Source organism: Carettochelys insculpta, chromosome 6, assembly GCF_033958435.1.
Source record: "Carettochelys insculpta isolate YL-2023 chromosome 6, ASM3395843v1, whole genome shotgun sequence".
Taxonomy (NCBI): domain Eukaryota; kingdom Metazoa; phylum Chordata; order Testudines; family Carettochelyidae; genus Carettochelys; species Carettochelys insculpta.
Window position 1 is genome coordinate 116,174,057 of NC_134142.1, and position 12,158 is coordinate 116,186,214.

Consider the following 12,158-nt stretch of genomic DNA (forward strand, 5'->3'; position numbering starts at 1 on the left):
ACCTTCTCTGATTTGGGACATGCAAGTATTCTGTTTTGTGACTTCTAACCTTTGCCTTTTACAAAATAAATTAACTTAGCTCAGATTTCATAATAAACGTTGGTTGGTTAGTTACTTACAATTTCAAGCACTGAGATTTGGTACAGTTACATGGTTTTTTAGATTTTGTATCCCATGAACTAAGAGGCAATCTATACAAATTAAAAAAGAAAAAAGCTTTTAAATTATATTTGAGTGCAAAAATTTATGAAAATTAATTATGCCTAGAGGCCCTGTTGCAGCTGTGGAAGTTGGGCTGGAACAAAGTTCTAGACAGAAACTTTTTGTAATACACATCCAAAGTGCATGAGATGGGCCTTGCACTAGCCAGGAGAGGAGCTCCATTGGGGGCTGGGCCGGGCCCTGCACTGGCTGGGGAAGGGGCTGGCACGGGCTGAGGGAGGTCTGGGCTGGGCCCCATGCTGGCCAGGTGAGGTGCTCTGTTGGGGACTGGCTGGCACAGTGTGGGGGTGGGAGGGGCCCTCTGTTGGGGGTGCTAGGCTGGGCCCTGTGCTGGCCGGGGAAGGGGTTGGGGCTAGCACGGTGTGGGGAGGAGGCGCTCCATTGTGGGCTGCACTGGGTCACATGCTGGCCAAGGGAGGGGCTGGCACAGTGAGGGAAGGGGAACATGGTAGAACCTTGCCTGGACAGACAGATGGACGGACACAGCAAAAATAATATATATGAGTATTGTTTCCCCAAAACACAAATATTGATATTTTTAGCATCAATACAATTTAAATATGATTTGCAAATACAGTATGATTACGAAAGATTCATTAGCTGCAAAATTATATGAATTCTCCATATTTAGATTTAGAGGAATCATCATACAAATTTATTTTTAATTTAAAATGTACATATTTTTATTTTTTCAGGTCCCTGAAGTCCAAATCACTGATTGCCAGTGATCCCAAGCATGCACTATGCTTTGAAAATCATATCAGGTATGCAGTCTAACGAAACATAAAGCAAGGCTATGGGATAGATAAGGAAACATATGATAAAGACAAATTTTTAAAAAGATATTATGTAGATTTTTCTCAATTTTTATAGAGCACGAAATGAATGAATACCAAACTCTTGAAATATTTCAGAACTGAAAGAAAGGAAAGGATCGCAAATGTGACTGGGCCTATGGAAAGGTGATGGAGAGAGAGGAGAATCTGGTTTTTACCAAATCTTCTGCTGGAGTTTTATTGAAGAGTTAGATCAGTGTTTCCAAATGTGTGGTTCGCAGCCCCAGTACCAGTCCATGGGAAAAAATACTGGTCTATGCCCCAACTGGCTCTACCAATCTGTTTCCTCACTTCCTTAGGTGGAAGGCAGACCTTTACCAAGCTTTCCTCAAACTACAATACCCACCTAAGGAAGTGAGGAAACAGATTGATAGAGCCAGATGGGTACCCAGAAGCCACCTGCTACAAGACAGGCCTCGCAAGGAAAACAAGAGAACACCACTGACCATCACATACAGCCCCCACCTAAGGCCTCTCCAGCGCATCATCAGTGATCTGCAACCCATCCTGAACAATGATCTTTTACTCTCACAGACCTTAGGAGGCAGGCCTGTCCTCGCCTATAGACAGCCTGCCAACCTTAAACAAATCCTCACCAGCTACTACAAATCACAAACCAGTGACTCTAGGCCTGGAACCAGCCCCTGCAACAGTCCTTGCTGCCAACTCTGCTCACATATCTACACCAGTGACATCATCACAGGACCTAACACCAACTATGCCATCAGGGGCTCCTTTACCTGCACATCTACTAATATAATATATGGCATCATGTGCCAGCAATGCCCACTGCAATTTACATTGGCCAAACTGGACAGTCTCTCCGTAAAAGAAAAAATGGACATAAATCAGACATCAGGAACGGTAATGTATAGAAGCCTGTGGGAGAACACTTCAATCTCCCTGGACACTCAGTGGCAGATTTAAGGGTGACAGTTGTGAAACAAAAAAATTTCAAAAATCAAATGGAGAGAGAAATCTCTGACCTGCAATTTATTTGCAAATTTGACTCCATTAACCATGGATTAAACACAGACTGGGAGTGGCTCGCAGCTTACAAAGGCAGTTTCTCTGCTCTGGGTGCTAATAGCTCCCCATTAGACTCTGACAAAGGCTCACATCTCCCTGTCTGATCTGACTTGTTTTTTCCTCTTTTGATAAATGCTGTTGATACTGGGCCATTTCCACCTTGCTGAATAGACCTTGTCAGCTCTGGCCCTCCCTCTTACTGGGACCCCATTCTTTAAATACCCCTCTGAAACCACACCCCCACTCATGCAGCTGATGAAGCAGGTCTTTGCCCATGAAAGCTTATGCTCCAAAATATCTGTTAGTCTATAAGGTGCCACAAGACTTCTTATTGTTCTCGAAGCTACAGACTAACACGGCTACCGCTCTGATACTTTCTGCATTGCATATTAGTACATCCCATATTTATGGATGAAAAAAAAAAATCAGTTAGGTTCACTGCCTTTATCTAACAATAGAGTGAAAAGTAGAATTGAAGATATGGTGAAAAATATTGAGGAAACTCATACGCCGAATATAGAATAGTCAGTTTTTGGTATTACAAGTGGATGAAAGTATTGATATAGCAGACACTGCCAATTTGATGTGTTTTGTTAGATATGATTACGAAATCTCCATTCAAGAAGATCTCTTATTTTGTAAACCACTTCCAATAAGAACTGCTGACAAAATTGTTAATCTAATCAATGATTTTATTATTCAAAGCGATATTGACTGGAAAAAATGTGTTGGACTAAGCAGTGATGAGGCTCAAGCAATGGCAGGGTCTCACACTGGGCTTGTCCTGCGGATTTGAGCTGTAGCACCAGACTGTGCATGGGTGCATTGTAATATTCACAGAGAGGCAGTAACTGTGAAAATTGTGCCATCACTTACGAGTTTCAATCTTCAAGAATGTGTGAAGTTTATAAATTGTATAAAATCTCGTCCTTTGAATTCCAGAATCTTTACTGCTTTGTGCAAAGAATTAGGAAGTGAAAATGAGCATCTCATATCATACTGTGAGGTTCGATGGCTATCAAAAGGAAACATTTTGAAACGACTCTTTGAAATGAAGGATGAAGTTTTATTGTTCTTGGAGGGGCACCCTTCATCAGCAAAAGATGTTATGTTTAAATTTAAAGACAGGTTTCATGGATTTGATTGGTTAAGAACGGTGGCTTACTTATGTGACATATTTTGTCTTTTAAATTAGTTAAGTCTGAACTTACAACGCACTAAAATTAATATTGTCAAAGTTCATGAAATAGTTGAAGCAACAGTTAAAAAACTTCATTTATGGGCACAACAAGTTAGCAAGAGAAACTTTAAATCTTTTTGTACTTTAAATAAAAAAAACATGGAAACTAATATCTCAGATGTGATTTCTGTAGCAATCAAAGAACATTTCTTGGGGCTAACATCAAGCTTTAATGAATATTTTCTTCCAGTTAATGCCAGTAAAATGTGGATTAAGAACCCATTTACTGTTGACATCGAAAATGAAGAAATATTACAACTGACTGCATCAGAAGTGGATTCATTAATTGAACTTTTTTGTGACTCTGCCTTAAAAGAGAACTTTGATAAACTCTCCTTGAATGATTTTTGGTTGAGTTGTAGAAATGAATATTCACATTTACCTGAGAAAGCAGTCAAATTCTTAATGCCTTTGGTCACAACATATAAGTGTGAAACTAGTTTCTCATCTTTGGATTTCTTCAAAAATAAATATAGAAATAGATTGAATGTTGAACCAGATTTGAGGATAAAACTTTCTTCTTTTGTTCCTGACATAAAATTGCTATGTGATGCAAAACAACATCACCTTTCCCTTTAGTCCTCTTTTTAGTTATTTAAAAGTTATAAAGTGCACACTTAATAAATTACTTATAATCCACTCATTAAATTATAAATAAACTTTACAACTGTTAAAATTCTACTGGTTAAATTCTAATTAAGGTAATAACAATAACTTAGGCACTCAAGTATTTTATATCAAGATTTATATTATGTATAATTATTATTGTGAATAAATAATAAACAGTGAAAATTTATTCATTTTTCATGTGTCTTTATATTTTTGGGCTGCAAAAAAAGGTACTGAAAAAAATGGGTCCCAACTATACAAAGTTTGGGAAACCTCTGAGTTAGAGTATAGGATAAATCTACAGTGTTACAGAGAATTTTTCAAAGTCTGGAGTGGAGAAAGGAGAAGATATATGTACTTATCCAGAAGATCAGAAAGTAAAACGATGTTTGGTTCATGGCTTTTGTACAGGGAAATGATGCCCCACCAATCAAATAGAATCCCTTAAAGGGGTTAACAAATATATCAACAAAGTTGTCATAGTGAGATATCATGTTTTTGGGTTTTCAGAAAGCCTTTGACAAAGTTCCTCAGTAAGCAGTTATGGGATAACAGGGAAGGTCCTCTCATGGATCAGTAACTGGTTAAAAGATAGGAACCAATTGTCAGGTTTCAGAACGGAAGAGGAAAATAGTGGTCACCAAGGGATCTGTTCAACACTTTCATACATGACCCAGAGAAAGTGGTAAATAAATAGCAAAATTTGCAGATAATGCAAAATTACTCGAGATGGTTAACTCCAAGCACACAATGAAGAATAACAAAGGGATCTCCACACTGGATGGTTGGGCATCAAGATGGCAGATGAAATTTAACATTGATAAATGGAAAGTATTCCACTTCAGGAAACATAAGCCCAACTACACATGCAAAATGAAAGATCTATATTAGCTAGGACTACTCAAGAAAGAAAATCTCACAATGTCATGTGATGCACAGTCTGCACTGGGCTGAAAAGGGTTAACCCCACACTGTCTGTGTAAAGGAAGTCCTGCCCTTCTAGCTGTATTGAGCATGTGCTATGGCAAAGTCTGTTCCACTCCTGGAACCCAGATCTCTGTTCAATCCACAGTCCCATAGAAGATTTGGGTTCTGTTTGCCCATAGCATTGTTCAGGCTTCTGTCCCTCAGCTAAAAGGGCTTTGGGTAGGCCCACTTGGTCTGCCTGGGCTGAGTCCTTCCCAGCCACCAGCTGACCTCTGAGGTTACATGTGGAAGGGAGTCCAAACACTCCTTGTAGGAGCTCCTCACCTCCCCTGCCATCTCTGACAATGCTGGTGTTCTCCTTATGCACTCTCTACTCTCTCCTTATCTGTTACAATCTCTTCAGCTCTCTCCAACCTCCTATTCCACTCTCCTCTCTCTCCGCCAGCAGGAAGAGCTTTTAAAAGGTCCTGTGGAAGCCTGAAGTGAGATCAGCTGGGCCTAACTGATTTAGCAGCCAGTTCTCTGATGTTTCCATAGGTCAGCTGCTCCCTGTTGCCCTGAAGTAAGAATCTCCCAATTATTAAGGCCATTTCTGCTTTGTTTAAAGCACCCTCTCTCCCCTTCTAATCCAGCCCTCAGGCCTGACCCTGCTACAGCTCAAAGTATTCAATATAAAGGGAAGCAGCTCAACTAGTCTTGGTGGGATGCCAGAGAGGGAGCATCTGAGGTAGTAGGTCCAAAGGTGGACCAGCCCCAAATCCTAACAGCAGGAGATCCAGGAGACTGGAATAAGCTTCCAGAGCTGTTGGAACCACAAGAGGTGACTGGCATGGTTGAGCCTGAGGACACCAAAGCTTTCTGGGTTGTTCCACCACCCTGGTAGAGTTGAGTGGGCCTAGGCCACCCTACAGGGCTGCTGTCCCATCCTTTCTTCATACCTGACCAATCTGATAGCTTTTTTTGACAGGATAACTAGTCTTGTGGATAAGGGAGAAGTGGTGAATGTGGTAAACCTAGACTTTAGTAAGGCATTTGATATGGTCTCGCATGATCTTCTTATGAATAAACTAAGCAAATAGAACTAAGATGGGGCCACTATAAAGTGGGTGCATAACTGGCTGGATAACCATTCTCAAGGCATAGTTATTAATGGTTCGCAGTCATGCTGGAAGGGCATAACAAGTGGGATTCGGCAGGGATCCATTTTGGGATCGGTTCTATCCAATATCTTTATCTACAATTTAGATACTGGCCATGAGAGTATGCTTATTAAGTTTGCAGATGATACCAAACTGAGAGGGGTTACCAATGCTTTGGAAGGTAGGGTCAGAATTCAAAAATGATCTGGACAAACTGGAGAAATGGTCTGAGGTAAACAGGATGAAGTTTAACAAGGACAAATGCAAAGTATTCCACTTAGTAAGGAACAATCAGCTTCATATATATAGAATGGAAAAGGAATGTTTAGGAAGGAGTACTGCGGAGAGAAATTTAGGAGTCATAGTGGACCACAAGCTAAATGTGAGACAACAGTGTGATGCTGTTGCAAAAAAAGAAAACGAGATTCTGGGATGGATTAACAGCAGTGTTGAGAGTAAGACATGAGAGGTCATTCTTCCACTCTACTCTGCACTGATTAGGCCTCAATTGGAGTATTGTGTCCAGTTCTGGGCACCCCATTTCAAGAAAGATGTGGAGAAATTGAAGAAGGTCCAGAAAAGAGCAGCAAGAATGATTAAAGATCTAAAGAACATGAGCTATGAGAGAAGACTGAAAGAACTGGGCTTGTTTAGTTTAGAAAAGAAAAGACTTAGAAGGGACATGACAGCAGTTTTCAAGTACCTTAAAGAGGGTCACAAGGAAGAGGGAGAAAAATTGGTTCTCCTTGGCCTCTGAGGATAAGGACAAGGAACAATGGGCTCAAAATGAAGCAAGAGAAGTTTAGGTTGGACATAAGGAAAAACTTCCTAACTGTTAGGGTGGTTAAACACTGAAATAAATTACCTACGGAGTTTGTGGATTCTCCATCACTGGAGACTTTTAAGAGCAGGTTAGATAGATACCTATCACGGATGGTCTAGATGGTGCTTGGTCCTGCCGAGAGGGCAGAGAACTGGACTCAATGAGCTCTTGAGGTTCCTTCCAGTTCTAGTGTTCTATGATTCTAAGAAATGACAGTCCCCTTTACTCTGGCTACTAGGCTATGTTGCCCTGTAAGGAAAGGCCAATGTACTGACTCTAGCTACTAGGTTACTCCACCCCTAGAATATTGGGACCAGCATCCCTGTCCTGCCCTGCCCTGGATCTTAGTCTGTGGAAGCTATGATGCCTGGAAACCCCGTGTAGAGGTATCACGGTGTCTACAAAACCCCTAGCCATACCTGAAAGTGACAAGGGCATATGTACATCACAACAGTCACTATATAAATCCATTGTATATCCATGCTTTGAATAATACATGTACTATTCTGGTCATTCCTTGTCAAAAATAGGATGACAATATTTCCCAACGCTGAATGTGGAACACTGGTAAAACTAATGATAGTCAAACATGTTCAATGGCAATCAATCAGAACTATGCAGTACCAATGTTCAATTAATATCAAGTTGACTGAGCCCCTGTTAATTAGAAATACTACAGAGTTGGATTCTTTTTATCTACCTTTAAGGCTCACATGGAAAAAGGTTACACATGTATTCCCACACCCATCTCTCACAAGGGAGGTGACTGACTGACCCAACCCTCTCTGACAGTGCTTGGGCACCCCCTTAAGCTAGAGAGTTTTAGGCTTCCCAGAGAGCTGACTCAGCCAGTGGCTGTGGGAGAAGGAAGGAGCCTACTGGCCAGGATGTTGATGAGCTCAGCATTCCAGTCAGAAGCTGGTTCTCTACACAACACTGGGAGCAGGACATGACAGGGGGGAAATACAGAGGTGCAGTGGGGCTGTGGGAAGGGACAAGTCAGGGAGGGGACAGCAAGATGGGTAGCTTGTGAAGGGATGATGGGTGAGCAACAGAGGTGACACATAACCAGTCACTGCCTGGTGTCTGCCTGCACTCACCAGCCACAACAGCTTGCAACTGGGTGTGGAGGCCCTGCTGGCTAAGAGCCAGAATGCAATGGTGGCAGGGCTAGTGGATGAGTACAGGGAACGTACAGTCCTGTATGTTGCAGCTTTGTCCCATCACCAGCCTTGCACATCTGCTCTCCAATGCTGGCCATTGAAACTTTCCCGCAACTCGTTGGTAGGTGGGAAACTGACAATAGGAAACCAGCCAGCAGCAGGACCTACCAGTGTTAATGGGGGACAGAACATATTTAAGCAAGGACTGACATGGGCAAGTTTAAATATAGGACTGTCCCTTTTAAAATGAGACATCAAATAGGTATCAAAAAGAAATATTGGAATTGAAAAGGTAAAGAAAAGGGCAACAAAAATGATTAAAGCTATGGAACAGCTTGCATATGAGAAAAAATTAAAATGACTAAGGCTTGCCAGCTTGGAAAAGAGATGACTAAAGAGGGATAATGATAAAGGTCAATCAGATCATGAATGGTATGGAGGAAGTGAGTAAGTGTTATTTACTCCTTTTCATATCACAAGAACCAGGAATCACCGAATGAAATTAATCATTGGCATGTTTAAAAGAAACGAAATGAAGTACTTCTGCAAACACTGCACAGTCAACTTGTGGATCTTGTTGTCCAGGGATGTTGCAAATGCTAGGAATCACAACCCCAATCCAAGTGGAAACATACTTTAAGGGCATTCACACATGGGTTTGCACTGGTTTAACTAAATCAGTTTAATATTCGTGCTTTAGGTAAAATGGTGAAATATTCTCCTGTAGATAAGACCACAGTAGATGCCCAGTGATTTATAAGTAACAATTGAGTCTGAAGTCATATCCTATAAATGCCCACTATTTCTGTTCCCTGTATTTGTTTTCCGTATTATTTTAGAGACATCTCTCAAAGCTGCTCTCCTGACCTTCTCTTCTCTCCTAAACTGAATAGAAATTGTGATTTAAAGTACTGATTGTCAGTGTTACAGACACAGCATAACAGCAGCAAAACTAGGCCCATATTTATATTAATGATTATTTATTTTTTGATTATATTCCTCTACAGAAAGGCACTGCATCTTGGGATCACATACTGAAAATGACTCTTTTAGAGTGCACAGTACCACTTCTTAATAGAACAAAATTGTCACTAGAGAATAATATGAAATGACCTTTCCCTTTTGGCCAGTGTCCTAATTGTCCTGTGTTCTCACATTCCTACTAATATGACTGAAGAGGACCAACACTGGATTACAAAGTTGGGTTCTTCATATGGCAACAATTCTTACTTCTATGTCATATTGAACCAGCTCAATTCATATGCCATTATTTCCCAGACGTACTCATTTCGTTCAAGAGGAATCATTATGTAACTTGCTAATGTCCTCGGCATAAGTTTCACCTTGGGAAGGTAACTGGAAAAAATGTCCCTGAGATGAGCAAGAGGATTGCACAATACAGATTGAATCTCTCTTGTCCAGCATCCTCAGGAAGTCAATATTTTCTAGCACATTACCAACACTTCCAATGCTTACTGCTTAGAAGACATTTAGGAGCAAATTACAGCTAAATAACAGCACAGAACACTGAGAGCCAGGACTGGTATCTGTAAACAAACTTTATGGGACATAGGAAACTTAGCTACACCCATAAAAAGTGGTAATCCAGCTAACTGAAATCATGCTGGATCACGGAGTTTGCCAGAGAGAGTGCTGGATTAGAGAGGTTCAACCTGTACTGAATTTGTTTCACTTTAAGTATCTCAGACTGCAGCTTTCTTTTATTACGGAGAAATCTTAGACACATATTGATGGAAACAATACAGCATTAGAAAGTAAAACAAAGGGTGGTTGAAATAAAGTGCTCAATGAAGAGCTGCATAATGCAAACCACAATTTTCAGGGTGCAACTATGATGTCCTGTCCCTTTAAATGTGTGAATACTTCTCCTCCCCTCAGTGCAAAGCCTCGCTTTTACGTTTGTTTCAGTTTTCCTGCTAAACAACAAAGCTATCACCACAGCAGTTATCTGTGCTCTTATCAGCTTCTTCTATGTCTATTACTGTCTTCAGATTGAACATATTAGTGATGAAAGACTTTTATCTCATGAGTGTCCAGTGCTCCCTTTGTCTGAAGACAACAATCATCATCATCATAAAAATGAAAAAAGTTTCTTGTAGGCACAAGTTGACAAACTGCTGCAGCTGGGACTGTGAGAGCCCGCTAGCTAGAGAGAGAGACATAGGCAAATAAAGTTAAACAATTTGTTACCATGCTAAGGATGTTGTCAGAACAGGGATACTTCTGACAAACATTAATTGATGCCCTACATGACAAATTTATCTACGGATTATAAAATGAGCAGATTTTGAAAAAATTACTTTGTCAGCTCTTATATTCAAGAAGGTTGGTGAGATAGCAAATGTAATGGAGACTGCAGAAGAGGATTTGGTGAAATTTAATGTGAATCAAGAAGTTCAACTCCAGCACTGACAAAAGAGAGGGTCATAGGAACTTAGGGAACACCTATGTGCCTGTTTTGCACAAACTAATATGCAGAGAAGGAATGCTGGCCATGCCAGCTTATCTTCAGGAAGTGCAAAAAGGAAGGACATATCACAGTAACTTGTCATTCAGTTCAGTGATCAGCAATACAGAATAACAATACACTTATGAATACTGAACCTTAGAAAGGATGAAAGTCAGGTACTCATGATGTGGAAACAGACAAGAGTTCTAGTGACTCTGATTAAGACATCTGTTATCAGAAGTTGCTGAACAAGATGGTCACACTCTTGAATGAGAGTTCCTACAAGCATGCAGCTTGATACTGGAACTGCCATTTCACTGATTTCTGCATCTACCTATCACAAGACATTGTCACAAGTTCGTCAAGTTCTGATCAGCCTCTGGAGTGATCGCAAGTAGGTTTCAGGAGGTCTGATGAAATAAGCCAGAAGACAGGGCTGGTATTAGACTCATTGAGGCCTAGGGCTAAAGTTGAAGCCTGAGCCCCTTAGCCTAGACTGAAGCCAAAGCCCAAGCAATTTAGCTTCAGAGGGCCTCTTGTGGTTTGAAATTCAGGCAATTACCTACCCCAATGCTAGCCTAGCTTTTAATTTATTGCAGTTATTGTGGCACAGGTGGGCTGTACAGTTTTTAATAGCACGTTAGAGTAGTCTCAGAAAGTTTGAGAACACCTTTTCTGGAAGACTTCTCCATGATTCTGAAGACTTGCAATGGAAACAGAAGTTAGTTCACAAAGGGGTACTCCAGGTTAAAGTTTATCTTCATGAACTATCAGTTTTTTTACCTTTGTATGCAACTGAAGGAAATTATACACCATTATCTATTAGGTCTTCAGTTGAGAAGCTCAGGATGAATTAGACAAGATCAAGTTGATAACAAAAGCACCCTGAAATTTCAAAAAACACTAGGCACACACTGCAACATTTTGTAAAAAGAAGTTGGACAGATGAACAACGTCAGTGAAACTCACTGTAAAATCTTTATATTGTTTTATGTTGATCATATGGACAATCATGTACATACATTAGGGAAGTTTTATAAAGTAGGGTGGAAAAATATGATGTTCTGGACCTTTAAAAATTCGACCACACTCCATCCCCTATGCAAAGCCATGCTTTCCTCTTAGTTTTAGTTTTGCTGAAGAAAAATAAAGCTACCATTACAGCAATCTGCTGTAGATCTATTAATGTCTTTTGTGTCTATCTCCTTTTCTGCTGTGTTCAACTGTAACTGCAAAATTTATTGATCCTACTGAACTCAGGAACTATGTTACACAAATTTTGAACGCCATCTTGACAGCTTACCTATTAACAATTTACACACAAATTCAAACAGCATGGAGAGCAACGAGAATGATCAAAGGTCTAGTGAACATGACCTATGAAGAAAGGCTGAAAGAATTGGGCTTGTTTAGTTTGGAAAAGAGAAGATTGAGGGGGGACATGATAGCAGTTTTCAGGTATCTAAAAGGGTGTCATAAGGCAGAGGGAGGGAACTTGTTCTTCCTTGCCTCTGAGGATAGAACAAGAGGCAATGGACTTAAATTGCAGCAGGGGAGGTTCAGGCTGGACATTAGGAAAAAGTTCCTAACTGTCAGGGTGATCAAACACTGGAATGAATTGCCAAGGGAGGTGGTAGAATCTCCATCACTGGAGATATTTAAGAAGAGGTTAGATAGATGGCTTTCAGGGATGGTCTAGA

General features: G+C 40.5%; 1 protein-coding gene across 1 annotated transcript in view; it reads right to left on the bottom strand.

Annotated features, from left to right (window-relative positions):
* Positions 1–12,158, bottom strand: part of TESMIN (testis expressed metallothionein like protein) — a 63,605-nt gene that overhangs the window by 9,992 nt on the left and 41,455 nt on the right. The gene's annotated exons all lie outside the window — the stretch shown is intronic.